We start from the raw sequence: 26,452 nt of genomic DNA, 5'->3' as shown, positions 1-26,452 counted from the left end.
GGATGTGTGTTCCACCTATATCCAGAAGTGGAAAGCAACCTATTCCCATGACTGAGAACCTTCACAGACAACCTATTCCCACCCAACTAGTTATAATTCCACGACCTAGTCCTGTCCCTCTGCCACCTATTTGTAAAAAAGCTGAATCTACACCCCGACCACCTGTAAGACCTCCAATGAAACGAGGTGTAACACCCATCCTTCCACCCATTTCCACCAAAAAGCTGTAGTGCTGTACCGTTAGAGTAGTTTTTTAACTACCTAACCCCCAACCGGTCTTGACAGAAGCCGCACCATCTGAGCCTGGTTCTGTCGAAGGTTTCTTCTTTTTAAGACAAAGGAGTTTTTCCTTCCCACCGTCGCCCAGTGCTTGCTCAGATGAGATCATTTGATTGTTGGGGTTTTCTTAAACATAAATTGGCCTATTGAAAAAATGTAGTGGTTCTTACTACATTTTATTTTCAATAGACCAATTTATGTTCAAAAAAAAAAAATTACAGCAGAAAAGAAAGCATGGGAGACATCTGATGCATTTCATTGCTTTTTAAAAAATAATTTATAATTTATCTGGAACAAATAAAAGAAAGTAAAAATAATCTTTTGTGGATTCTTTTTCTTCAATAAGTAGTAGAATAGGCAGTTCTTTATACATAAAGCGTAGTGTTTTGTTAAAAAATAAAGTGGCACAGCGGCACTGTGTTAAAGGCCTGTGTTTTTACCATCAGCGTGACAGCACCGTGCCGCCTTTGCAGTTTTAAGGCCCAGGGAAACAAGCCTGCCAGCGCTCTGTAGCGGCTGTGACCGCTGCCGATAAGGAAAGGCTGCTCTTCATAGAGGACTCAAGCTCGGGGAAACGTTTTCTGGTCGACTCTGGCTCCCAGAAGAGCCTCTGGAACTCTTGTGTCGTCTTTACAATGGTATATTATTTAATCTAAAAAAAAACAAAATAAAAAAAAAATTGGAGATTTCCCGTATCACATAACATGTGCAGGTACACTGGTACAGCACATGTGAGCGAAATTCTTATGTGTGTGCAACAGAGGTGTGCAAAATACAATAACATAAGAACAAGCAAAATATACGAATGGGTAAATCTGAGAATTATAAGAATAAATATATGTACAAATATAAGAGTGTATGTTAGGGCTGTTCGATATAACGATATATATCAAATGACAATATAAAAATGTCTATCGTTTCCTATTACGCTATCGTTTGTTTCGTGATGTCGTAAAATAAACTGTTTACAGCAGTATTTTTCATCGTTTTGACGGTCACCTTAGTGGCTATATTAATTTCTTAAAGTTCTCTCTTTCTCTTATATTTAATATAACCACACTATGGGCGGGCAAGTGCCTGTTTTTACGTGTTTTCGTTAGCAACAATGACGGTAAAACCATCGCGTGGTTCCGCTGTACGCTTGTTTGTTTTCCACGTAAACCTTTCACAATAAAGCTCAAGATCCTGTTGAGACTTTTCAAAACAAACTGAATCACATGAGAGAGTATGCAGAGTTTACAGATGAGAAGCAAACAAAGAGCCGTCAGACTCAAACTATATGTATACACCTGCCCGCCTTCGTAAACAACTAAATGCTATGTTGCCCTATCATTTTTTGATTGGTCCACATGGTATATTTTTTCACCAATAGGAAAGGCTGGGGGAGTTGGGAGGGGGACTGAGTGCTTTCTAGTGTTTTTCCTTATAAAAACCGTTTCTTCCCGCAGTAAATATAAACAACGATAGTATTCAGGAAGAAAACCTGCATATATTATACTGAACATAAAGTTGTTTGCAAAACTTGTGCATAATTTTTACAAATGTACAACTTCTATTCGCATTTCAAGTTATGAAAACAATTCCTTAAACATGTTTGTGGCTTTTACAGTAAAAATGACAAGTATTTTCTACTCGGATTTTGAATTTTTTTTGTCTGAATTTAGATCTATTGTGCAAATATAGTATAAATGAAAAATTAACTCAAATTTCAGATATTTGAGGTTGTGCCAAAAAAAAAAAGAAGAAGATTTTTTTAAAGGTGAAATATAGAGGTAAAATCTAAAGTAGTCAAAAACGGCCAATTATACTCTGGACCCCAGAGGGTTACTAAATACATTTACATGTCTTGGTGACTGCAGCTGGAACCTTGGCAAAAAGTGTATGTGTGTGTGTGGAATGCTAGCTACCAGCATTCATAATATAATAGTTACAATAGCAACAGTAACCAGGGGGGTGGGGCTTAAATGACAGAACAAAGACAGGCTACCATGATGTCACATGCCAGGCCACTATGATGTCACATGCCAGGCCACCATGATGTCACATGCCAGGCCATAAAAATCTATAAATAGGGGTGCCTCGACACACAGTTGTAGAATTCCCTTGCAGGTGAATTTAAGCTAGCGATTGAATTGTGTTTTCAGATGAAAGCGCTTATAACCTTCTCCCAAAGTAGAGTACTCTTCCTCCACCCAAACCTAAAATGTATATTTCTAAATACAGGGAAGCAATTGTATTAGAAAATAAATATAAAAATGAACACAGGACCATGGTGCCAAGAACAGTTAAGGCCCCATCTCATCGCGAAATGTGCCCACAGAGGCCAGAAGGCGAAAAACCTGAACACACATTCAGGAAAAAACCAGAACACACAGGCATGAAGAAAGTCATGGCTCAACCTGCTTGTGTGGATACACGCAAAGGGGACAAGCAGCTCCTTGAGAAATCTGGACTTGTCCCCTTTTATTTACAGAAAAACGATTACAGAATCGTTCCAGGCTACCTGCGTAGAAGAAAGGCAGAGAAAGAAAAGGCTAAGCAGGACAATGATGCCTGGTTAACAAAACAACAGGAAACAGTTAAACCACTGGCCGAACAGGAGAAACAAAACATTCTCCAGGGCCTAAAGAGGAGGTTTAATGAGCTAAACTTTGAATATCAATCCCTCCCTTTTACTATCTCCCCTTCACAGCACAAAAAATACAATTACAAAATGTTTCTCGAAGAGGCAATGAGTCAAGTTGAAAAAGACATTGCCCTTTTTGAGGAACATAAATACATTTACGTAGGCAGGGAAGATGCATCTGACGAACAACAGTTACAGCGGACTCCACTGCCACCCATTAGACCGAAAAAGACAAAGTTGACACCCGCTCCTCAAGTCACACAACCAACGAAAAAGGAAACTTTCTCGACCGACAACCTACCACCTTTTCGTAGGATGTGTGTTCCACCTATATCCAGAAGTGGAAAGCAACCTATTCCCATGACTGAGAACCTTCACAGACAACCTATTCCCACCCAACTAGTTATAATTCCACGACCTAGTCCTGTCCCTCTGCCACCTATTTGTAAAAAAGCTGAATCTACACCCCGACCACCTGTAAGACCTCCAATGAAACGAGGTGTAACACCCATCCTTCCACCCATTTCCACCAAAAAGCTGTAGTGCTGTACCGTTAGAGTAGTTTTTTAACTACCTAACCCCCAACCGGTCTTGACAGAAGCCGCACCATCTGAGCCTGGTTCTGTCGAAGGTTTCTTCTTTTTAAGACAAAGGAGTTTTTCCTTCCCACCGTCGCCCAGTGCTTGCTCAGATGAGATCATTTGATTGTTGGGGTTTTCTTAAACATAAATTGGCCTATTGAAAAAATGTAGTGGTTCTTACTACATTTTATTTTCAATAGACCAATTTATGTTCAAAAAAAAAAATTACAGCAGAAAAGAAAGCATGGGAGACATCTGATGCATTTCATTGCTTTTTAAAAAATAATTTATAATTTATCTGGAACAAATAAAAGAAAGTAAAAATAATCTTTTGTGGATTCTTTTTCTTCAATAAGTAGTAGAATAGGCAGTTCTTTATACATAAAGCGTAGTGTTTTGTTAAAAAATAAAGTGGCACAGCGGCACTGTGTTAAAGGCCTGTGTTTTTACCATCAGCGTGACAGCACCGTGCCGCCTTTGCAGTTTTAAGGCCCAGGGAAACAAGCCTGCCAGCGCTCTGTAGCGGCTGTGACCGCTGCCGATAAGGAAAGGCTGCTCTTCATAGAGGACTCAAGCTCGGGGAAACGTTTTCTGGTCGACTCTGGCTCCCAGAAGAGCCTCTGGAACTCTTGTGTCGTCTTTACAATGGTATATTATTTAATCTCAAAAAAAACAAAATAAAAAAAAAATTGGAGATTTCCCGTATCACATAACATGTGCAGGTACACTGGTACAGCACATGTGAGCGAAATTCTTATGTGTGTGCAACAGAGGTGTGCAAAATACAATAACATAAGAACAAGCAAAATATACGAATGGGTAAATCTGAGAATTATAAGAATAAATATATGTACAAATATAAGAGTGTATGTTAGGGCTGTTCGATATAACGATATATATCAAATGACAATATAAAAATGTCTATCGTTTCCTATTACGCTATCGTTTGTTTCGTGATGTCGTAAAAGAAACTGTTTACAGCAGTATTTTTCATCGTTTTGACGGTCACCTTAGTGGCTATATTAATTTCTTAAAGTTCTCTCTTTCTCTTATATTTAATATAACCACACTATGGGCGGGCAAGTGCCTGTTTTTACGTGTTTTCGTTAGCAACAATGACGGTAAAACCATCGCGTGGTTCCGCTGTACGCTTGTTTGTTTTCCACGTAAACCTTTCACAATAAAGCTCAAGATCCTGTTGAGACTTTTCAAAACAAACTGAATCACATGAGAGAGTATGCAGAGTTTACAGATGAGAAGCAAACAAAGAGCCGTCAGACTCAAACTATATGTATACACCTGCCCGCCTTCGTAAACAACTAAATGCTATGTTGCCCTATCATTTTTTGATTGGTCCACATGGTATATTTTTTCACCAATAGGAAAGGCTGGGGGAGTTGGGAGGGGGACTGAGTGCTTTCTAGTGTTTTTCCTTATAAAAACCGTTTCTTCCCGCAGTAAATATAAACAACGATAGTGTTAACTCAAAAGACACGACGTTGTACTCTCATTCACAGCGCTTTTATTCCTTCCGCCATTTTACATACGGACCACAACAACAACACTTCGCGGGCAACCGTACTCTCGCGATAAAACAGAAACTAACAAGTTAACAATCTCCCTCTTTCTTAAAAAAATAAAATAAGAGTATAAACACACCCCAGTAAACATTTATATACACACCCCTGTAAACATTTGTATACATATATGTATATATTTATATAAACAAAAAAAACATTTCAAAAGTGCTTTGCTTTACTTAAAGCATACTATCATTGCACACAATAAACAATGGTACATTTGAATGCAAAGACAACTTTGTAGACAAAGGATTACAGTATCCAGAGTCCTTCATCTAGCGCCTTTAGAAGGGTTAAAGGTGAAACTCCCTTTTTCGTCAGACAATCAGCAAGTTGAGATTTTGAATCTGACCAACAAACCTGTCTGATTTTCTTGGCTTGTATGAGCTCTTTAATGCTGCTCATTTCTAGCCTCAGTCTCTTCTCTGTAACCTGCTTAGTAGACTTGAGTGCATCAAACAAGGAATGATTATCAGTTACACAGATCAAAGGAAGAGCGTTTAGACCAGTGTTACCAGTTGTAAGCTCAGAAAAAAGTGTTGCCAGGAAGACAGCACTGTCTATTCCATCTGACATGGCAAGAGTTTCTCCTGCCAGTGTACTTCTGACCACGCGCCTGATTTTTTTAGACTGCCAGAAGAGAGGACAAAACTTTCCTCCTTTACCCATAAGGACGATTAATGCCCCTCCTTGAGTACCGCCATCAGGAAGGTTGCCAAATGAAGCATCACTGAAAACAACCAATGCCAGATCCTCACTGTTACCCAAGTGCTGAAACTTAAGAGTCACTTTCTCTGCCTTAAGTTTACGGATAACTTTGTTCACTTCATGAATAGACTGTACAGTTGCATCTTTGATATTAGATCCAAGGCTACATGTGTCAAACATAACATCAGGCCTTGTTTGTTTGGCAACCCACAAAATCTGTCCTATTTTTGACCTGAGTTGCTCACGTTCTGTTTCACTTAAGGAAGCCTCCCTCTGTACAGCCCGTGCTGCTTGTAACTGAACCGGTTGTAGGTTGTCAATGTAAAGTTGTTGATGCACCTCTATTACATCATTAACTGTACAAATGTCCATACCAACATAAGAAAAGCTGTCATGTTCTTCACGGCCCACAAGGAAGGTAGATTTCAGTACAGGAATGATATGAGTTGCAAAGTGACTTGAACCAGCCCAAAGGAAATCATCAACGTGACATGCAAGCACTCCTGTAACCTCAGATTGTTCATTCTGCCAATAGAACACTGCAGGATCAACCTGTGATATTTTACCACCAGTTTTGAGCATAATGTCTTTGACCTTATTGTACCAATAAAGTGAAGCATCTGCAAGTCCATAAACACACTTTTTCAGTTTCCATAGAACATTGTCCTTGCCAGCTTCAGGTGGGGGACGAAGATAGATGTCTCTTGACAGTTGCATTCCCTGCAAGAAGCCAGATTTAATGTCCATTGAATTTACTCTCCACTTGTTTTGACATATCACAGCTAGCACCAGTCTGAGGGACTCAGACGCACATGTTGGAGAGTCTTTCTGTAGTTCTTTAGTATTTACCTCTTCAAACCCCCGTGCCACAAGTCGAGCCTTTGGGACAACACCATTAGTAGTTTCTTTGAGTGTACAGACCCATCTAGTAGACACACATTTTTGACCCAGGTCTTTCACTTCATCAAACACACCATTACTTTGCCAGCTCTCAATCTCCTGCTGCTTAGCAGAATCAAAGGAAATATCTCTTGTTATGAGTACATCTGCATCTCTGTTTTCAGCTTCAGTGCAAAGACCATCAACAAGTGACATGTCTACAGCTTTCTTTTCACCTTCACTACCATCATGCTCAAGATATTGCACATTGTACCAGTTTTTGTATTGCCCTTTTGCTTTTCCCGCTCTGCCTAGCACTCTGGCTGTGTGTTGAACACCGTTGTCTCTGTTGGTAAAAGCAATCAGCTGTCCTGATCTTAACTTTACATTTGCAGAGACATGATCAGTGGGTGTAGAGGGCTCATTTGCAGTTTGTGTGACAGACATGTTTTCTGTAGTGTGTGTGACAGACATGTTTTCTGTAGTGTTAGTTTCTCTGTCAATAGTGATGTCTTCTTCCTCACTAATACTCTGTTCCCCATCGGGTGTGTCAGTGTCATCATTTTCAACTGCGTCTTTGTTGTCATCATCAGTAGTACTGTGTGATATTTGTTTATCTCCAGTCCGTGAATCCACTTTAGTCAATCTTGACTGGTGTACTCTTACAAGAGTCCCCCCATGTCTTACAAATACAACAGTTCCATCCTGCCCAATAACTACACCTGGACCCTTCCACTCTGTACAGTCGACTCGTTTGTAGTATACTTTATCTCCTGCCTCATATTTGTCATCTGTAGGCCTAAGTTGTTTGCGTAGTGCTCTCCTGATCCTTTCTGAACACTCTGCCTCAGTAAATGCTTTCCGGGAGGCATGTAATGCTGAGATATGTTCAGCTACTCTTGCACTTACAGTTGTGCCCTCTAAGGCAGGTGGCTTATCCATCAACACAGAAGGAAGGTTGGGGTTTTGGCCAAACACAAGTTGATGTGGACTATAACCATGTACATTAAGCATACTGTTTTTGGCCATAAGGGCCCAGTCTAGCGCAGTGTGCCAGTCACATCCTCGTTCCTTTTTTACCTTCAGGAGGATTTCTGTAAGTGTCATGTTATGTCTCTCCAGTAGTCCGTTGCTCCAGGGACTATACCCCGCCGTTGTTTTTACCTCAATGTTGAAGTTTTCAGCCATGTCCCGAATGTCCAACCCGTTCTCACTCCCAAAGCGTAACATTTTACGCTAGGTGACAAATCGTCACCATATTACGTTTTCGGCTACCCACCACGTTCCTAAATGATGACCTCGGAAAAAAGAGGAAATATGAGAACCGTCTGGACTGAATCTACACATGTTCGCTCTTTTTATTCAAATCGCTTAGAAACACACTATTTAACTTCATTAAAGTCCTAGTTAAGGTCAGGAATAAGGTTATGGTCAGGGCTAGGGATAAGGTTAGGTTTAGGGCTGGAATACAGGGCTGGAACATCTATTACCACGGAAGCGTCATTGCACTGGATCCCAGCCATAACCCGCCGCGTACCATAAGAACGCCGAAGGTCTCCTTTCGCGTTCCTCAGGAACGCCGCGGGACGTGACAAAACGTCGACATGTTACGCCTCGGGAGTGAGAACGCTCTGACATGTCAGTTATGAGGAGTGAAGGAAAAAATACAAGATTGATGATACAGGATCTGGATCAGATGGAGAAACAGGCGGAGGAGGCAGGAAGCCAGCAAGAGGTAGGAAGGCATCAAAATGAATAGCACAAACATGTCTGCCTGTTAAATATAGAACATCAGCCACCATGTTTTAACTCAACTCTAAAGGTAAATACTTCAAGTCCCTCTTCCAGCCTTGCGAGCTATAACCTCCAACCTCTTTGTTGTGTCATGCCTCTCCCAGGTCGTGGCCGTGGCCGACGAGGTCCAAACGTACAGAGCTCCGGTGACCACAAAGCACGCTCGGAGCTGAAAACAAAGGATCAGATCATGAAGCAGCGCAAGAAAAAGCAGAAGCACCAGTTCCTGCAGGGCGGGGGGATGAGGAAGCTCCGCTCCAAGAACAAAAAGTGGCTCGGATAAGTTAAAAAGTCAGGTTTTGGAAGGGGTGGCCATAAGAAAGGCAAGCTGAGGAAGAAACTGGGAGGAGGACAGAGGGTTGATGGTGTGGAGGACATCAGGAGGAACTGGGTGATAAGCGTCAGAATCATCTGAGAACATCACCAAAGATTTTCCTGGCGCTTTGTGTGACTGTAGATTAAGGAGAAAATCATTTGTGAATCTTTACACTGCAGAAATGCACGTCACTTCTTCCTTGATGACCTGCTGAACTCTGCGTTTGCCACAGAGTTATGTTTAATTATGATCCACTAACCTGGATTTACTACTTGTAAGCATGTTGGCAGTCTAATAAAAGTGTTTTGGAGTACTGAAATATGTCTTATCAAAATGGTAAAATACAGATATTAAATATTGTGTGCTTAATTTGCAGTTAGTTTCAAAAATCGTCTCGCCCATCTTTTCTTAAAATAAGAGGTGCTCTATAAAAATGACATTAAATTCTGTAAACGTGCTCTATTTGCAATTATTTATCATTACTGTTGTCCAAGTGGTCTCATTTCAAAGTTGAAAGCGAGCATCGGAACGGGCAAGAAAGGCGACTTTTAATTGACTTTGAATGTGTTGTGGTTACTGATATCAGATGGGCTGGGTTGAGAAACTGGCTTAGAATTCCTCTTGCCTTCAGCATGGCCACGCCCCTCTGACTTCTGCAATCAACAAGGAATTTTTACCCAGGGAAATGTTTATTTCGCTTTTCAGTTTGGACTGTTCTCTGTAAATTCCTGAGAAAATTTGAGAAGATCAGGAGTGTCTGAAAAACGTAAAACAGCCCATCAGTCACCAACAGCAATGCTGCCTTCAAAGTCACTTAAATCACCCTTTTTTTTTCTGGCATGTGATTGGCTGATTAGATATTTGCATTCACAAGCAGCTGAATAGGTTAGTGCAGGGGTCAGCAACCTGCGGCTCTTTAGTCCTTTTAGTGCGGCTCTGCGTGGTTTGGGAAAATAAATTATTTTTTAAAGTAATTAGCTGAAGTGTATTTTATTTATGTTAGTTTTTTTTTAACTTGTAGTTCTAAATTGGAAGATTACTGTGATATTGAAATATAAATATAAAATTATATTCTATTACAGTTTTTTCTGAATGCCTAAGCACATTTTTTGTAACTATTGGCTAATTTTGCAAAACTCTTCACACAAATAAGAAAACCTGTCACCCAATAATCAAAACATTGTAGTTCTCTTGCAAAAGCAAACACAGCTAGATTAACTCTTCACACCTTCGTAAAAATGGTGTTTCCGTATCAAACAGTACACACAAGCCATCATCTACTAAGCACACAATGCGCCAACTGCACACCGATGGTATGAATACAAAACACATCTGGCGTTTGCTTTCTCTGTGCACAAGGTAGGCTATGTCAGTTTGAGCTCATACTTCTGTCATAGATCCATAAGCATAGAGGGATCCAAACTTCAAGTACTGGTGTACTTGAAACACATCAAAACAAACACAAGTGTTCATTTCCAAGTATAGGATTATTTGCAATCGCCATAATGACTATATGGGTTACTTGGTCTGCAGTGAACATGCTTCCTCTGCCCCCAGCATCTGGTCATCTAGCAATTCTGTAAAGTAACAATTTCAGTATTTTTACATCAATGGTATTGGTGTGTTTCTCATTGGCATATGGCAGTGCTACAAATCTTTGTGCGAAGTGACTGTACTAACCGATTCTCATTTCAAGATGTCCTTATGGTACTTGCTACAGTGTAGCGGCTCGAGTTAGGCTGGACCCGTTGGCCAGCTACCCTCAGGGTCATTCCACGGTTGATTACATGGTTGATTACATGGTCCACTATTGTCATCAGCAATTCTATTTCTTACTCTTCCTACCCTTCCTCTCCCCCCTCCTCATCTTCCTCTCCCCCCTCCTCGTCTTCCTCTTGCTCCTCCTTGTCCTTGTCATCCTCTTCATCCTACTTCTTCACCTCCACGTCCTCTTCCTCGGCCTCCTCTACTTCTCACTCTTTCTGCTCCCTCCATTGTACTTCGCACACACAGCTTACCTGTATTATAGTGCTTAGGCTGATTGCAAAGTGAACTAATTATCTAAAAAAGCTTTCACATGTGAAAGTGTGCCAGACAGTTGGCAAATTAGTGTTAATGATAGCCATACATGTGTATACTTTTGCTAGGAGTGTGTTGGAAATTTGGTAATTGAGTGTTGTGCAGTGAATTGTGCCTACCGTTTTGCAAAGTGTGTGTTACAAAATTGCAAACTGAGTGCAAAGCAGTTTATGTGCTTTTAGTTTTGCAAACTCAGTGAGTGGTTTTGCTATAAGTCTGAATAGTTTTAGAGATTGTGCTACAGGAATCACAGTTAGGGTTTAAGCATTCAGAAAAAACTGTAAGTTTAGAGGTTTACACATCACATCATTATAATCATTGAGCCTGTCTGACTTTAATCGTCCACTTGATGGCGCAGTAGAGCCAATGAATCGTCACAATGCTTCGAACCATGAGTCGACCAGTTGGATGGAAAGCTTCAGTTCATCACAAGGCTTCATCTCACCACCACTAATGAAAGCTCTTATAATTTGGCTGCTATTAGAGACCATTGATTTAGTCTCTCTTTGGTTACTACGTGGATCTTTTTTCAGACAAATTAATGAAAAAAAATATAATAAATGGAAAAACAGAGTACAAATGTGGACAGTTAACTGGATATTACAGCGCGATTTCAGTGCATAAATACATAAATACAGGTCTGAGACGTAAGTGGTGCAATATTGATAGAGCTCACATGACTCCGTCCTGTTCGTATCCCAGAAATCCACCAGGATTTTAGTGCCTCATATACTGCACAGGTCATTGGCACACCTGAGATTCAGGACGACATGCTAAGCAGTGCTGTGTCACCATCAATAATACACCATATTAATGCAAGGTACAATTACAGCTGGGCTCCGCCACATTTTATTTTAACAGAGGAAATAAAATATGCAGAGCTAGCTGAGTTGGTTGAAATTCAGTTGCTACTTTAAGAGAATTTCATACAAGAATAATTGAAGATAAAATAGGTTATTAAAGCTGTCATCATTGCTTCAGTGCCATATTCTCTCTGCTGTAACTCCGATTTGAAGAGGGCTTGTTTAGGCAACAACTCAGAGCACTATACGATCACTGCCGGTCACTTAGGTGATTTGTTATAAATGTGAAAACAGCTATGCAGGTTTAATGCAAGGAAGTCTTTACTCAGTGTTTGGCATGGGTCCTAAATGAAGGAGGGGTAGTCTGTCAGTCACTGCATTCCTCACCTGCATGGGAAACTTCCCAAACTGGAAGTTATCAGAAACATTGGAGACAATACTGAATCCACCAGAGACAGCTGGGACAGGTCCTAGTCATTACCATACAGAAAAGAACGGATTTATTTCAGTTCAGTTCAAATTAATAAGGTGAAGAAAAAACAGAGACTGCATCTTATGTGTTTTCTATTCTATTCTAGTAGTTTTAGAATCCAATAACTACACAAACAATCATGGCAGTGAGGTGTGGAGGGCCAGGAGTGACAAAATGAATGAATTAAATATGCCATTAATTATTGAATTAAATGTTTCATTATTTAATTAAATGCCCATTCACTTCACTAGTGTTTGTAGTTGTTGTTGAGAAATGCCCACTGAAAGAATGGCCACCAGGGCAAGTGCCTGTAATCGGATTACAGTAACTCGTTACTTGTAACGCATTACTGCCCATCTCTGTTGAGAACAAATAATGTAAATGAATAATAGTGTTCAAATTGTTCGTTAAAACTCTGCATATCTCAGAAAAACTAAAAAAAAATCAGCTTTCTTCACTCACTTCTTTACAATGCAGCCATTACAGTCTTCTTTGATTGGTCGCTGCAGGATTGCCATTCTTCTCATGTTTAGTTTTTTTTCCTATCAGTGCTTTAATTCTATGAAATAAATTTTTCAAAGTCACTTTTTGCTTTCACTAGCTTGTTTTTAGTGTCCCACTTTTGGATCTTCTGAACTCACTCTGATTAAAGTTGTCATTGTACTAATGTTATTCATGTGCAGCTGACTTCACAGCTGTGTGTGGTTTTTTTTTTTGCTTTTTTGCAACTTTTTGTGATATCTAAATGTTTAACCTGTTCAATAACATTATTACTATTCAGTGATTATTATATATGATTATCACTTGGCTACGTGAACATACATAAATCTGTTCAATCTCAGCGACACAAGCATGTCTTCATGCGCACACACAGTTTCTACTCCCATTCATTCAGGTTTATATTTACAACTTTTACAGGACGAATGGACAGCCATCACTTTAAGGAAAAACAAAGAGAGAGAGAGAGAGATTATAAGTTCAGGGCAGGTCAGTTTTTATAGAAATGCATAGATGTGTGTTGTACTTCCATCTGGCTTATTACTTTCTAATGCAGGGGAAAGACATTGGCAAAGAAACACCTACTACATAAATAGTTTGATTTGAAGTTGCTCTTTTGAGTCCTCTCTATTGACTCTGACATCCTGCTGTTAACAGTTTCATGGTATTACTTTGTTTGCTTTAAACAAACCTCACAGGGTGGTAGAATATGTCTGCGGTGCAGAGGTCCTTGGATCGCCTCTCTGTTGTCTTTGTTGACAGCAATGAAGGTGGTGAAAGAACTGCTCACTCCTGATTGGACACTGAGCTGCACCACCTTCTCCTTCACTCCTCCATCTTGCTGTCCTCTGAGCTCTCTCTCCTTCATCTCCAGGGAACGAAACAGAGTGCAAGCACCCAACCTGTGGACTGTTAATCTGCAGACAAGGAAGAAAACATTTACAGTTCTAATGTTTCCTATTTTTGCTACATTTGTGCATCACTGACTTTTCTGTTTTTCTGTACTGAGGGTGCATTCTTTTTATATTAGAATTAGTAGAGTTACAGAGGGTATATAGAGTGTGAACATAAAATAAGAGCTTGATTAGGCTGTAGAAACGGATGAAAATCCAGTAAAGTGAAGAGTGTGTGTGTGTGTGTGTGTGTGTGTGTGTGTGTGTGTGTCTGGCAGGAAGTGAAGCAGGAAGTCTGAATATAGCTTGTGAGCTTGTGAGAGACGTTTCAAAAGGAAAACAGAGGAATTAGAGAGTGAAAGTGCTAAGAAATAGTAATGAAAATGATATTAAATAAATGTCTTAGTGTGTTAATACAGGTGCCCATGGACTTGGCTCAACCTCAGATGAGTACAGCGGCAAAATGATAGATTAACATAATTGGAACGACAAACAGGCCAGGCTTTGGCTGAAATTTTACAGCTTCACCTCTCATCCTGCCCTTATCCTGAGAAGAAGCTTAAAGGACAGTCAATCTCCTGATGAAGACAGAAAACAGACAGAACAACACCGTAGATTTGAAGAATTAACAGCAGGCAGAAGACAGTACAACTGACCTAAAACACTGAAGGGTCCAGCAGCATGTATGTTAATGGAACATGTGCTCTGAATTACAAGCTGGAAAGAGTACCAGTGACATGACTGTGTGAAAGCACTGCATTGGACTGTCTGAGTTCATATTTGCCATGCTGGGAGTTAACCGCCAAGAAAAGACTGAAAAGATGAAGAGAGAATGAACAGAGAAGAAGAAACGGCTGATTTGGGCCTGTGTTTGATTTGGGAGGCCACACAGGAAGCTGTGAGAAGAGGGGACGAGGACCGGTGAGAGGTGAAGGCTGGACGTGTTCAAGTGAAAGTATAGGAAAATTGGGTTGAAAATTGAGGCTGAACTTGTGGGGTTTAGAAATGTCCAGAGCATCGCTACAGAAAGGTGAATTAAAAAAAAGAGAGAGAGCGGGATGAAGAAATAAATAAACTAATAATACATAAATGAATAGAAAAATCTTTTGTATATGGCGAGGTGCTGTGGGCACCTAAGTCTTTGATAGTGTAGAATTTTCAAGTCAATACCATGGTTGCATCTACTGAAAATCTCTGTGAAGCTTAAATCTCAATGACCTTGACTTCAAGGTCAGAGGTCAACTTTTCTGAAAATCAGAGGAGTTTCACATTCATAACACAGGTATGTCTACTAGGAGGCTGAAGGGTAGCTCTATATATTTATAAACAATCAAAAACAACAATTATTACGCAATTTATTTCCAATTTGTATGGAATTTATTTCTGTAAAGGTGGTGTTTTAGGTCTGATTGAAGGACTGATGTGATGGTAAGGTGTCCACTGCTGCGCTTTGAAGATTGGTAGGCTTTTTTTTTTAAATTTTCACAAGAATTGCTACTTCCCCTAGAGTTTTGGCCACTCCAACAATCAGAAGATTTCCCTATGAGCAAGCATTTAGCGACAGTGGGAAGGAAAAACTCCCTTTAAAAAGGAAGAAACCTTCAACAGAGCCAGGCTCAGGAAGGGACAGCCCTCTGCCACGACTGGTTGGGGTGGGGGGAGTGAAAATTTTAAAAAAAGAAGCCAAAGTGATCATTTTTGGAGCAGCTTAATTAATTTTTGCATTGTAATTTGCTGTTAATGTCATTTTCCAACCCCGGTTTGTATTTTTATCACTTTTGTCCAGGGTGGAAGATGCCATGCTGGAGACTGATTCAGTATGGTCTTTCAATGTTGATACATGGGAACCTTTTAGAGAGGCCAGGGCTGAAAAAGGGATGCCGGAGAACCTGAGAGGGTGTTATCCGCTGGTGTGCATCCAAGGCCAACATCTGTTTAATTAGGCTGACAAATAAGCGTTGGCCAGCTTCTGGTCCTCGTCTAAACATCATTAGCTGTTCAAGGTCATCCAGACGTGTAAGTATTATGTATCTTGTCTCCAGGGATTCATGTCCTGTCCCTGGAACAGAGCCTTTATATTGTTCTTCCGTCTTAAATGTCCAGCGCTGTTGCTTGTATTTGTCTCCAATGAAATAGTTTTCAGTGTACACGCCAGAGTCTAGCACATGATCTGGTGGCTGACCCTGAGTCTCTATGATGAATTTCAGATAATCATAGTCATTCTCCGAAGGGTAGAGTGGCACCCCTGTAGCAAGCTCCACAGCCACCAGCCCCAGAGACCACATGTCACTTGCTTCATTGTAAGGAAGGCCAAGCATAACCTCAGGTGCACAGTAACCAACCGTCCCCACAAAGTCACCAGGTATCACTGCAGACGCAGGACATGCGAGGCCAAAGTCTATAAGTTTGACTTTGATGGGAGACTCATGGCGGTTTACAACCATGATGTTTCCAGGTTTGAGGTCAGCGTGCACTATTCCCACAGAACTCAGGTGGGACAGAGCATTTGTGATTTGACCTAAAATTGGCCTGACTTCGCTTATGGGGAGACCCTGTTTATTGCGGTCCCCTATGTAGTCCCACAGGCATTGATCAAGGAGTTCAAATTTCAGGCAAACCCGCTGTCCGTCGTGGAAAAAGCCGTTCCATTGAACAATGTTGGCGGCATCTGGATCCAACCTTCGCAGCTGCTCCAAGATGAAAATTTCCACATGTGCCTGTTGCAGAATATCAGGGTCGCTCTTGTTGACTTTAATGGCAACAGCTTGGTTGGTTGTTGTGTCGCGGCATTTGGCTACAATACCAAAGCCCCCTTCTCCGAGGAAAGCCTCTACCTTGTAGTGCTTTCCCAAAATGCTCCCTTTAACTAATTCAAGCTCATCTGAGCTGAATGATGGACTGGCTGATGTGTGGACGAATACTTGCTGAGAAAATTCAACCGAGTTTTGAAAACTGCAGTTGATTTTCTGTGATCTCTTGCTTTCCAAGTTTGAAGGGTGCTGAAAGACCACAGGGTTTTGTGATATTTCAGCACTCATGTCAATGCACAGGGAACTCTTAGGGCTGAAAAAGGGATGCCGGAGAACCTGAGAGGGTGTTATCCGCTGGTGTGCATCCAAGGCCAACATCTGTTTAATTAAGCTGACAAATAAGCGTTGGCCAGCTTCTGGTCCTCGTCTAAACATTATTATTTGTTCAAGGTCATCCAGACGCGTCAGTTTTATGCATCTTGTCTCCAGGGACTCATATCCTGTCTCATACTGAAATTGTTGGTCAGTCTTAAATGTCCAGCGCTGTTGCTTGTCTTTGTCTTCAATGAAATAGTCTTCAGTGTAGACGCCAGAGTCTAGAACATGATCTGGTGGCTGACCCTGAGTCTCTATGATGAATTTCAAAACATCATAGTCTTCATTTCCAGGGTAGAGTGGCAGCCCTGTAGCAAGCTCCACAGCTACCAGCCCCAGAGACCACATGTCAATTGCTTCATTGTAAGGAAGGCCAAGCATAACCTCAGGTGCACAATAACCAACCGTCCCCACACGGTCACCAGGCATCACTGCAGACGCAGGACATGCGAGGCCAAAGTCTATAAGTTTGACTTTGATGGGAGACTCATGGCGGTTTACAACCATGATGTTTCCAGGTTTGAGGTCAGCGTGCACCATTCCCACAGAACCCAGGTGGGACAGAGCATTTGTCAGTTGACCTAAAATTGGCCTGACTTCGCTTATGGGGAGACAGTGGTTTTTCCGGTCCCATATGTAGTCCCTCAGGCATTGATCAAGGAGTTCAAATTTCAGGCAAACCCGCTCTCCGTCGTGAAAAAAGCCGTCCCATTGAACAATGTTGGCGGCATCTGAATCCAACCTTCGCAGCTGCTCCAGGATGAAAATTTCCAATTTCGCCTGTTGCAGAATATCAGGGCGGCTCTTGTTCACTTTAATAGCCACAGCTCGGTTAGTCATGGTATCACGACATTTGGCTACAATACCAAAGCCCCCTTCTCCGAGGAAAGCCTCTACCTTGTAGTGCTTTCCCAAAATGCTCCCTTTAACTAATCCAAGCTCATTTGAGCTGAAGGATGGGTGAGCTGACATGGTGAAATGTGTCGGCTTGGTCGGTGAATTGCTAAGTAAAATTCTCTCAAAACTCTCCAAAAAGGGTTTGCTTGCTGTCAGGTCAAGGTCCGTTGAGCATTAAAGTTTAACAGAGCAAAGCTCCTACTTAAGGGTTTTTTCTCTCAGCAAGATGATGACATAACAAAGGATCTATGTCATCATCTTGTGATGTCACAAGATGTCACCTTTTTTCACAAGATGCATTCCATTTGGATCAAAGGCATTCTATTTTTTCAGTTGAAACACTAAAAAAAAACAATGTTTCAACAGGCCAGGCTGCATTTTCTGCTGCGACATCTCAACAGGAGATAATAAGATAAAGACAAGGAAGACTGGTGATCTATCCATATCAGCAACATCGGCAGGTTTCTAGTGCAGGAAGTAATAAATTCAGCCCTCGTGTTTGCACTACAGGTTGCTTTCATGAGTATTTCTGTTTTTGTGGTGGGGGAATTTTTCCTCGTTCCAACGATGTAAACAAAAACATTAATTGTGCTTTCCGCAATGACTAGTAATCATTTTGTCCTACTGTTCATTTACAGAACAGGAAAGGTTTTGTTTGGTTATGATTGTTTTGCAAGAAATGCTTCAATCACAGTGGGGTAGTCTTGATTAAAATGTTATATGAGAACTGTGGCACCATGTGTGACCAGATATTGGCATGTAGTCGTCGCCAGACTGTCATCAAAAGTGTGAAGTTTGGGACAGACTGGACAAAATACATTTTTAGAGATGAAAATCTTATGTCCAGTGATAAATGATCAAAATTCCACCACAAACATGGCTTTGACGAAGATGTCCCTTTCTGAAGTAACCCCAAAAAGTTCCTGAAGTAACCAAATGGAATTTAACCAGTGACCTCTCACTTTGCAGGCGAATGTGTAAACCAGCGATGCCTGGAAAACACTAAAACTGTGCCAAAATGTCATTTTACATTCAAAATGGCGGACTTCCAGACTTCCTCTTTGGATTGGGTTCACTGAATCTGTGTGTAATAAATGTCATACACGTATTTCAAGCTGTAAATAAGTTGTTAGAAGTTCTTTAAAATTTCTTAAGTGGTGCTGTAGATCCATTTCCGCAGTGCCAGTCACTTTTTAAAAAAAAGTACATTTTGACCTGATGTGAAGAATGCAAAAAATGTCATTAGTTTGGAAGCATGTTTGGTATATGATATACTTGCCTGACTAATAATAATTTATTATTACTATTACTACTGTTGTTGTTGTTGTACAATGGAGCCTTTCCCCTGTGAATGACCAGCTCCCAGCTAAAATGTGTATTTTGTGCCATTTATAAGGTCAGTGCTTTATCATACCTTAAACTGTGCAGGGTAAAAGCCTCAGTTGCTGGGAAAAGCACAGGTGTATTAGAGTTTTTCTGAATTGCTAAAACACTAAACCCCATTGTAAAAACTAAACTGTCAACTATGAAAACTCTTTCATCAAATCAGTCCCACTGTTGCCAAAATCTTAAACACTATTCAAAGCTCAGTCTCCCATTTAGCAAAACTCTAAACACAAAACACACTTAGCAGTGTGGTGCACCTGTTGTCGTGTGAAGGCTGTGTGCAGTAGTGATGTCTCCTGTGTGTCGAAGCTTTGAAGCGTGTGTCGGGTAATCTCGTGGTAGTTTTGTAAAGCGCGTATCGAGGCTTGCTTTGATTACGTATGCAGTGATGTTCGAGGCCTCGCGGGCAGTCCGTACCACGTGACTGATTCAGGAACTGGCTCGCCGGTTTGCACCAGATTCTAAATAAATTGGGCAGCAAAACACAGCTGATTCCCCGTCACATTGTGTTGTGGAATTGGATTACGTCCCAGTTACATACTTACTTGAACATTTCTCCTTCGATGGAACCAGCAAGGAAGAGAATATTTGTCTGACAACATTTAATCTCATCTCTCCTAATAAAGTATGCACACAGTAATAAATATCACAAATGATAAGTACCATAATATAAATCAACAACACCACAGATCTTATAATCTGATTTCTGTCTTTTAGTTTATTACAGTTTTTTCTGAATGCCTAAGCACATTTTTTGTAACTATTGGCTAATTTTGCAAAACTCTTCACACAAATAAGAAAACCTGTCACCCAATAATCAAAACATTGTAGTTCTCTTGCAAAAGCAAACACAGCTAGATTAACTCTTCACACCTTCGTAAAAATGGTGTTTCCGTATCAAACAGTACACACAAGCCATCATCTACTAAGCACACAATGCGCCAACTGCACACTGATGGTATGAATACAAAACACATCTGGCTTTTGCTTTCTCTGTGCACAAGGTAGGCTATGTCAGTTTGAGCTCATACTTCTGTCATAGATCCATAAGCATAGAGGGATCCAAACTTCAAGTACTGGTGTACTTGAAACACATCAAAACAAACACAAGTGTTCATTTCCAAGTATAGGATTATTTGCAATCGCCATAATGACTATATGGGTTACTTGGTCTGCAGTGAACATGCTTCCTCTGCCCCCAGCATCTGGTCATCTAGCAATTCTGTAAAGTAACAATTTCAGTATTTTTACATCAATGGTATTGGTGTGTTTCTCATTGGCATATGGCAGTGCTACAAATCTTTGTGCGAAGTGACTGTACTAACCGATTCTCATTTCAAGATGTCCTTATGGTACTTGCTACAGTGTAGCGGCTCGAGTTAGGCTGGACCCGTTGGCCAGCTACCCTCAGGGTCATTCCACGGTTGATTACATGGTTGATTACATGGTCCACTATTGTCATCAGCAATTCTATTTCTTACTCTTCCTACCCTTCCTCTCCCCCCTCCTCATCTTCCTCTCCCCCCTCCTCGTCTTCCTCTTGCTCCTCCTTGTCCTTGTCATCCTCTTCATCCTACTTCTTCACCTCCACGTCCTCTTCCTCGGCCTCCTCTACTTCTCACTCTTTCTGCTCCCTCCATTGTACTCCGCACACACAGCTTACCTGTATTATAGTGCTTAGGCTGATTGCAAAGTGAACTAATTATCTAAAAAAGTTTTCACATGTGAAAGTGTGCCAGACAGTTGGCAAATTAGTGTTAATGATAGCCATACATGTGTATACTTTTGCTAGGAGTGTGTTGGAAATTTGGTAATTGAGTGTTGTGCAGTGAATTGTGCCTACCGTTTTGCAAAGTGTGTGTTACAAAATTGCAAACTGAGTGCAAAGCAGTTTATGTGCTTTTAGTTTTGCAAACTCAGTGAGTGGTTTTGCTATAAGTCTGAATAGTTTTAGAGATTGTGCTACAGGAATCACAGTTAGGGTTTAAGCATTCAGAAAAAACTGTAAGTTTAGAGGTTTACACATCACATCATTATAATCATTGAGCCTGTCTGACTTTAATCGTCCACTTGATGGCGCAGTAGAGCCAATGAATCGTCACAATGCTTCGAACCATGAGTCGACCAGTTGGATGGAAAGCTTCAGTTCATCACAAGGCTTCATCTCACCATCACTAATGAAAGCTCTTATAATTTGGCTGCTATTAGAGACCATTGATTTAGTCTCTCTTTGGTTACTACGTGGATCTTTTTTCAGACAAATTAATGAAAAAAAATATAATAAATGGAAAAACAGAGTACAAATGTGGACAGTTAACTGGATATTACAGCGCGATTTCAGAGCATAAATACATAAATACAGGTCTGAGACGTAAGTGGTGCAATATTGATAGAGCTCACATGACTCCGTCCTGTTCGTATCCCAGAAATCCACCAGGATTTTAGTGCCTCATATACTGCACAGGTCATTGGCACACCTGAGATTCAGGACGACATGCTAAGCAGTGCTGTGTCACCATCAATAATACACCATATTAATGCAAGGTACAATTACAGCTGGGCTCCGCCACATTTTATTTTAACAGAGGAAATAAAATATGCAGAGCTAGCTGAGTTGGTTGAAATTCAGTTGCTACTTTAAGAGAATTTCATACAAGAATAATTGAAGATAAAATAGGTTATTAAAGCTGTCATCATTGCTTCAGTGCCATATTCTCTCTGCTGTAACTCCGATTTGAAGAGGGCTTGTTTAGGCAACAACTCAGAGCACTATACGATCACTGCCGGTCACTTAGGTGATTTGTTATAAATGTGAAAACAGCTATGCAGGTTTAATGCAAGGAAGTCTTTACTCAGTGTTTGGCATGGGTCCTAAATGAAGGAGGGGTAGTCTGTCAGCCACTGCATTCCTCACCTGCATGGGAAACTTCCCAAACTGGAAGTTATCAGAAACATTGGAGACAATACTGAATCCACCAGAGACAGCTGGGACTGTCATGGTCCTGGGCCATGTGGGCCCAGTATTCTTAGTTTTCATGTATTTTTGTATTTTGTTCTTTATTTAGGCCATGCTTCCTGGGTTGATCTGTTACGTTGTTCCTCATGTGTTTTCCCTTCGTGACTCTTACCCCCTGTGTGCCCCTCTGTGTATTTATGAGCCCTCGTCTCTCTTTGTGCTTTATTCTATGTTTTCCCTAGCCCGTTATGTCTGCGTTCTTCCCGTGCTCTCTCTCCTCCTGTCTGAACCTCTGTGCCTGTACCCGTCAGCGTTATGTTCACCCCGCCCTGTCTCGTTATGGTTATCTGTGTCACCTGTGTTCCCCGTGTGTTCCCACTTTCCTCGTTAACCCTCTGTGTATTTCTGTCTGCGTCTTCCTCTGTTCGGCGTCGCGTTCTCCCTCATGTTGTGTGTAATTCTCCCCGTGGTTCGGTTCCTTGTACAGTTCATGCGTTAGTTTTCCCAGTTTTAGTTTATTCTGTATTGCTTCCCGTGGCCAGCAATAAAGCTGTGTTTTTTGAGTTTATCTCCGTGTCTGTGAACCTGCATCTTGGGTCCTTCCCCTGCCTGCCACACAACGTATCATGACAGAAGAACGCGACCACAACATGGACCCAGCAGTTCACAACCCCTCCGCGGACCGACAGTACGACGCGAGCATGCCGGACCCAGCGACACAAAGACTGGAGATTGTCCGGACAGTGGAGTCGCTGTGCGACAAGTGGCTGCACTGTTCCAGTGAGGAGGAACGGGAGGAGTTCGCCCGCCAGGTAGGGGTGTGCGTGTCTGTGTTCCCCTGGTTATGGGAGACGCTGCACCCCCTCGTCAGCGACCTTCTCGTCTCCGCTCTCCGACTCCGTCCGCAGCAGCGGCCCGGTGGGCGTGCACCTTCACCAGAGCCGTGCCATCGCGCCGTTGCCCCGCCGCCTCATGAGCCAGTGGCGGTCAGAGTCGGAACGGTGAGGCTCACCACGGACACACCATTGGCTCACACTTCATCAGCTTCCGCATCTTCGCCACCGCCTGCCTGCACGGAGATGCCCGAGGCTGTTGACTTCGGTGAGGAGGAGCGGCAGCAGGTGTTGCGAGCGTATCGGGAGGATGAGCTACGCTGGAAGCCCTGGCTTATCTCCGAGGAGGAGCTTCCGCCAGCCGCCCCGCCTCGGACCGGCCGCCCGTCCTCGCTGCCTCGATCGGACTACTCTTCTCCCGCTTCCTTTCTGGCGCGGATGTGGTCGGAAGACGAGGAGCCAGTCATCACAGAAAACCAAGTTCCATCCGCGTCCACTTCAAGACGGAAGCGGCGTTCACGTCGCCGTCGCTCATCGCTACGGCATGTCTCGCCCTCCACTGAACGACACGAGGAGGCTGTGGAGGTAATGGATTTCGACCTCGAGGAGCGGCAGAGCGCCGCATGCGCGCAACTGGAGGAGGAGCAACGGGGGAAGCCAGGGCTCGCTCCTCACTACGGTGAGATTTTCCGCGGGACACGCCTGGCCTTTGGGGGCCCCCGGAGTTGCCAGGAGCTCCCACCTGACGCTCCGCCAACACTCGCATCCTCAGCCTCTGCGTCACCGCAGGAGGCTCCACTTTCCGCGTTAACGGGGCCCACGGCCAAGAAAAAACGGCGTTCGCGTCGTCACCGCATCACCCGATGCTCGGAGGTGAGTGAACCTGTTCTGTCAAGCCAAGTTTCCTCTGAGCGGGCGGCATGTGAAGTAACTACAGACTTAGCCGGTGATATGGCTAGCAATGAGCTATTCACCAAGCCACAGGCTAGGGACAGTCCTTCTCAGCCGATTATGACTGCTTCACTCAATCCTGCAGGGACCACAAAATCTACACATAGACTGAAAGAGACTTCCACTGATTCTCAGGGTAATAGTGTGAGTAGTGGGGTGAAGGTGTTTCCTTTTGTGTCTTTTACCATGTCTGAGGTTCCATCCAAGTCTGAGCTATCTGTTTCTGAGCCTGACCTCAAGAACTGTGTTTTCTCAACTCCGGGGCCCTCTGAAGCCACAGTAAGCAAGGATATTGCAGAGTTGGCAAATCATGGATTAAAGTGTAACATGACTAGTGATCCTGTTTTCCCTGCTACTCTTGTGTTTAATGAACTGAAAACGGTGAACGCCGATCATAAACTCACTCTAACCTGTCAAGATGAAAACATAAATGCTGATCATGGTAACCTGGACTGTGTAACGTCACAATATGAATTCTGTCTTCCTGAAGGTCATACACAGGGTGATTCTGAACTGTTTTGCACCAGTACCTCCACTCAGGAGATGGAGGCTGAGATCAGGGTTAATGTGACACCGTTTTCTCCTGTCTCTGTGAACTCATCACTGGATAAGATTTTAGCCTCGAACAATGTTGTAACCACTCACTCTCAGCCTGAAGTGTCACCTGCTTCAGTTAATGGTTTACGTACCGTTTTGCCTGTATCTGTCTCTCCACTCAATATAGTCATCACTCTGACGCCACAGATCACTGCGGGTGCAGGTTCCAACAAACACATCCATCCAACACACCACAGTCATGCTACCACGGTGACATTGGTTAGGTCCATACCTGTGTGTTTACTGTTTTTTCAGGAGTTAGCTCCTGATGATCTAAGCCTTGTTTTTGTGGATCGAGTGGCAATTCTTGTTTTCCGTATGGTTGAACCAGCTCCTCTGAGCCGCACACTACCATCGGTTAAGTCCAACCAGCTTATGTTGGCCTCTCCTAGGATTACTGAGACTGGGCCAGTAACCTGCGAGCCACCTTGGACTGATGCAGACTCTGGGAACCTAATGATTGCTGGCTCTGAACTGGTGGTCCCTACCACTGTTCACTTCACGGTTTTTCATGCCAAGATGTTAAGCCCTATAGACTGTTTTCTCTCTCTCTGGGTTTGTGCCTCAGCAGCCTGTGTTTCCTCAGCTCCTAGTCCAGCCAGGGGCCTACATAACTGTTTGTCCTGCATCTGCTGTTGGACTCCCAGGTGTGCCTATCCGGCACCCTGCGGCGACACCATCGCTTCACGTCACGTTAGCTGGAGGGTCCGAGGGGCCCGTTCAGCCACCTGTCTCCGCTGGAGGGTCCGAGGGGCCCGTTCAGCCACCTGTCTCCGCTGGAGGGTCCGAGGGGCCCGTTCAGCCTCCTGTCTCCGCTGGAGGGTCCGAGGGGCCCGTTCAGCCTCCTGTCTCCGCTGGAGGGTCCGAGGGGCCCGTTCAGCCTTCTGTCTCCGCTGGAGGGTCCGAGGGGCCCGTTCAGCTCCCTTCCACGTCGGCTGTACAGGCTGCTCCTCAGTCTTCTAGGAATGGCGTGAGCTTTCTCTCCGCCTCAGACTGCCTTCTGCTTCAGCCATCTCTTCCAGCTGGAGAGCCCGAGGAGCCCGTTCAGCTTCCTTCCACGTCAGCTGTACAGGCTGCTTCTCAGCCTTCTAGGAATGGCGTGAGCTTTCTCTCCGCCTCAGACTGCCTTCTGCTTCAGCCGTCTCTTCCAGCTGGAGGGCCCGAGGGGTCCGTTCAGCCTCCTGTCTCCGCTGGAGGGTCCGAGGGGCCCGTTCAGCCTCCTGTCTCCGCTGGAGGGCCCGGGGGGCCCGTCCGGCCACCTGTCTCCGCTGGAGGGCCCGAGGGGCCCGTCCGGCCACCTGTCTCCGCTGGAGGGTCCGAGGGGCCCGTTCGGCCACCTGTCTCCGCTGGAGGGTCCGAGGGGCCCGTTCAGCCTCAAGCCTCGTCAGCTGGAGGGCCCGAGGAGCCCATCCAGCCACCTTCTGCTACGCCTGGTCCAGCCTGTGCTTCGTCCGCTGCAGCCTCAGAGCCTTCGTCCGCTGCAGCCTCAGAGCCTTCGTCCGCTGCAGCCTCCGAGCCTTCGTCCGCTGCAGCAGCCTCCGAGCCTTCGTCCGCTGCAGCAGCCTCCGAGCCTTCGTCCGCTGCAGCAGCCTCCGAGCCTTCGTCCGCTGCAGCAGCCTCCGAGCCTTCGTCCGCTGCAGCAGCCTCCGAGCCTTCGTCCGCTGCAGCAGCCTCCGAGCCTTCGTCCGCTGCAGCAGCCTCCGAGCCTTCGTCCGCTGCAGCAGCCTCCGAGCCTTCGTCCGCTGCAGCAGCCTCCGAGCCTTCGTCAGCTGCAGCAGCCTCCGAGCCTTCGTCAGCTGCAGCAGCCTCCGAGCCTTCGTCAGCTGCAGCAGCCTCCGAGCCTTCGTCAGCTGCAGCAGCCTCCGAGCCTTCGTCAGCTGCAGCAGCCTCCGAGCCTTCGTCAGCTGCAGCAGCCTCCGAGCCTTCGTCAGCTGCAGCAGCCTCCGAGCCTTCGTCAGCTGCAGCAGCCTCCGAGCCTTCGTCAGCTGCAGCAGCCTCCGAGCCTTCGTCAGCTGCAGCAGCCTCCGAGCCTTCGTCAGCTGCAGCAGCCTCCGAGCCTTCGTCAGCTGCAGCAGCCTCCGAGCCTTCGTCAGCTGCAGCAGCCTCCGAGCCTTCGTCAGCTGCAGCAGCCTCAGAGTCTTCAGCCTCGTCTGTCGCGGCTTCGGCCTGTGCTTCGTCTGGTCCTGTGCCCACCGGGCC

The 26,452-nt window shown here is 43.8% G+C and overlaps 1 protein-coding gene and 1 long non-coding RNA gene across 5 annotated transcripts in view; both read left to right on the top strand.

Moving 5' to 3' along the window:
- Positions 1–26,452, top strand: part of LOC145432300 (ATP-dependent RNA helicase DDX54-like) — a 318,477-nt gene that overhangs the window by 253,394 nt on the left and 38,631 nt on the right. The gene's annotated exons all lie outside the window — the stretch shown is intronic.
- LOC145432417 (uncharacterized) lies at positions 8,157–8,717 on the top strand. The gene is made up of 2 exons (XR_013912704.1): positions 8,157–8,388; positions 8,552–8,717. It is a non-coding gene; the product is annotated as an uncharacterized LOC145432417 (long non-coding RNA).

The sequence above is a fragment of the Astatotilapia calliptera genome, chromosome 12, assembly GCF_964374335.1.
Source record: "Astatotilapia calliptera chromosome 12, fAstCal68.1, whole genome shotgun sequence".
Taxonomy (NCBI): domain Eukaryota; kingdom Metazoa; phylum Chordata; class Actinopteri; order Cichliformes; family Cichlidae; genus Astatotilapia; species Astatotilapia calliptera.
The sequence above is the reverse complement of the archived record's forward strand: the minus strand, read 5'-3'. Positions and strand labels throughout refer to the sequence as shown.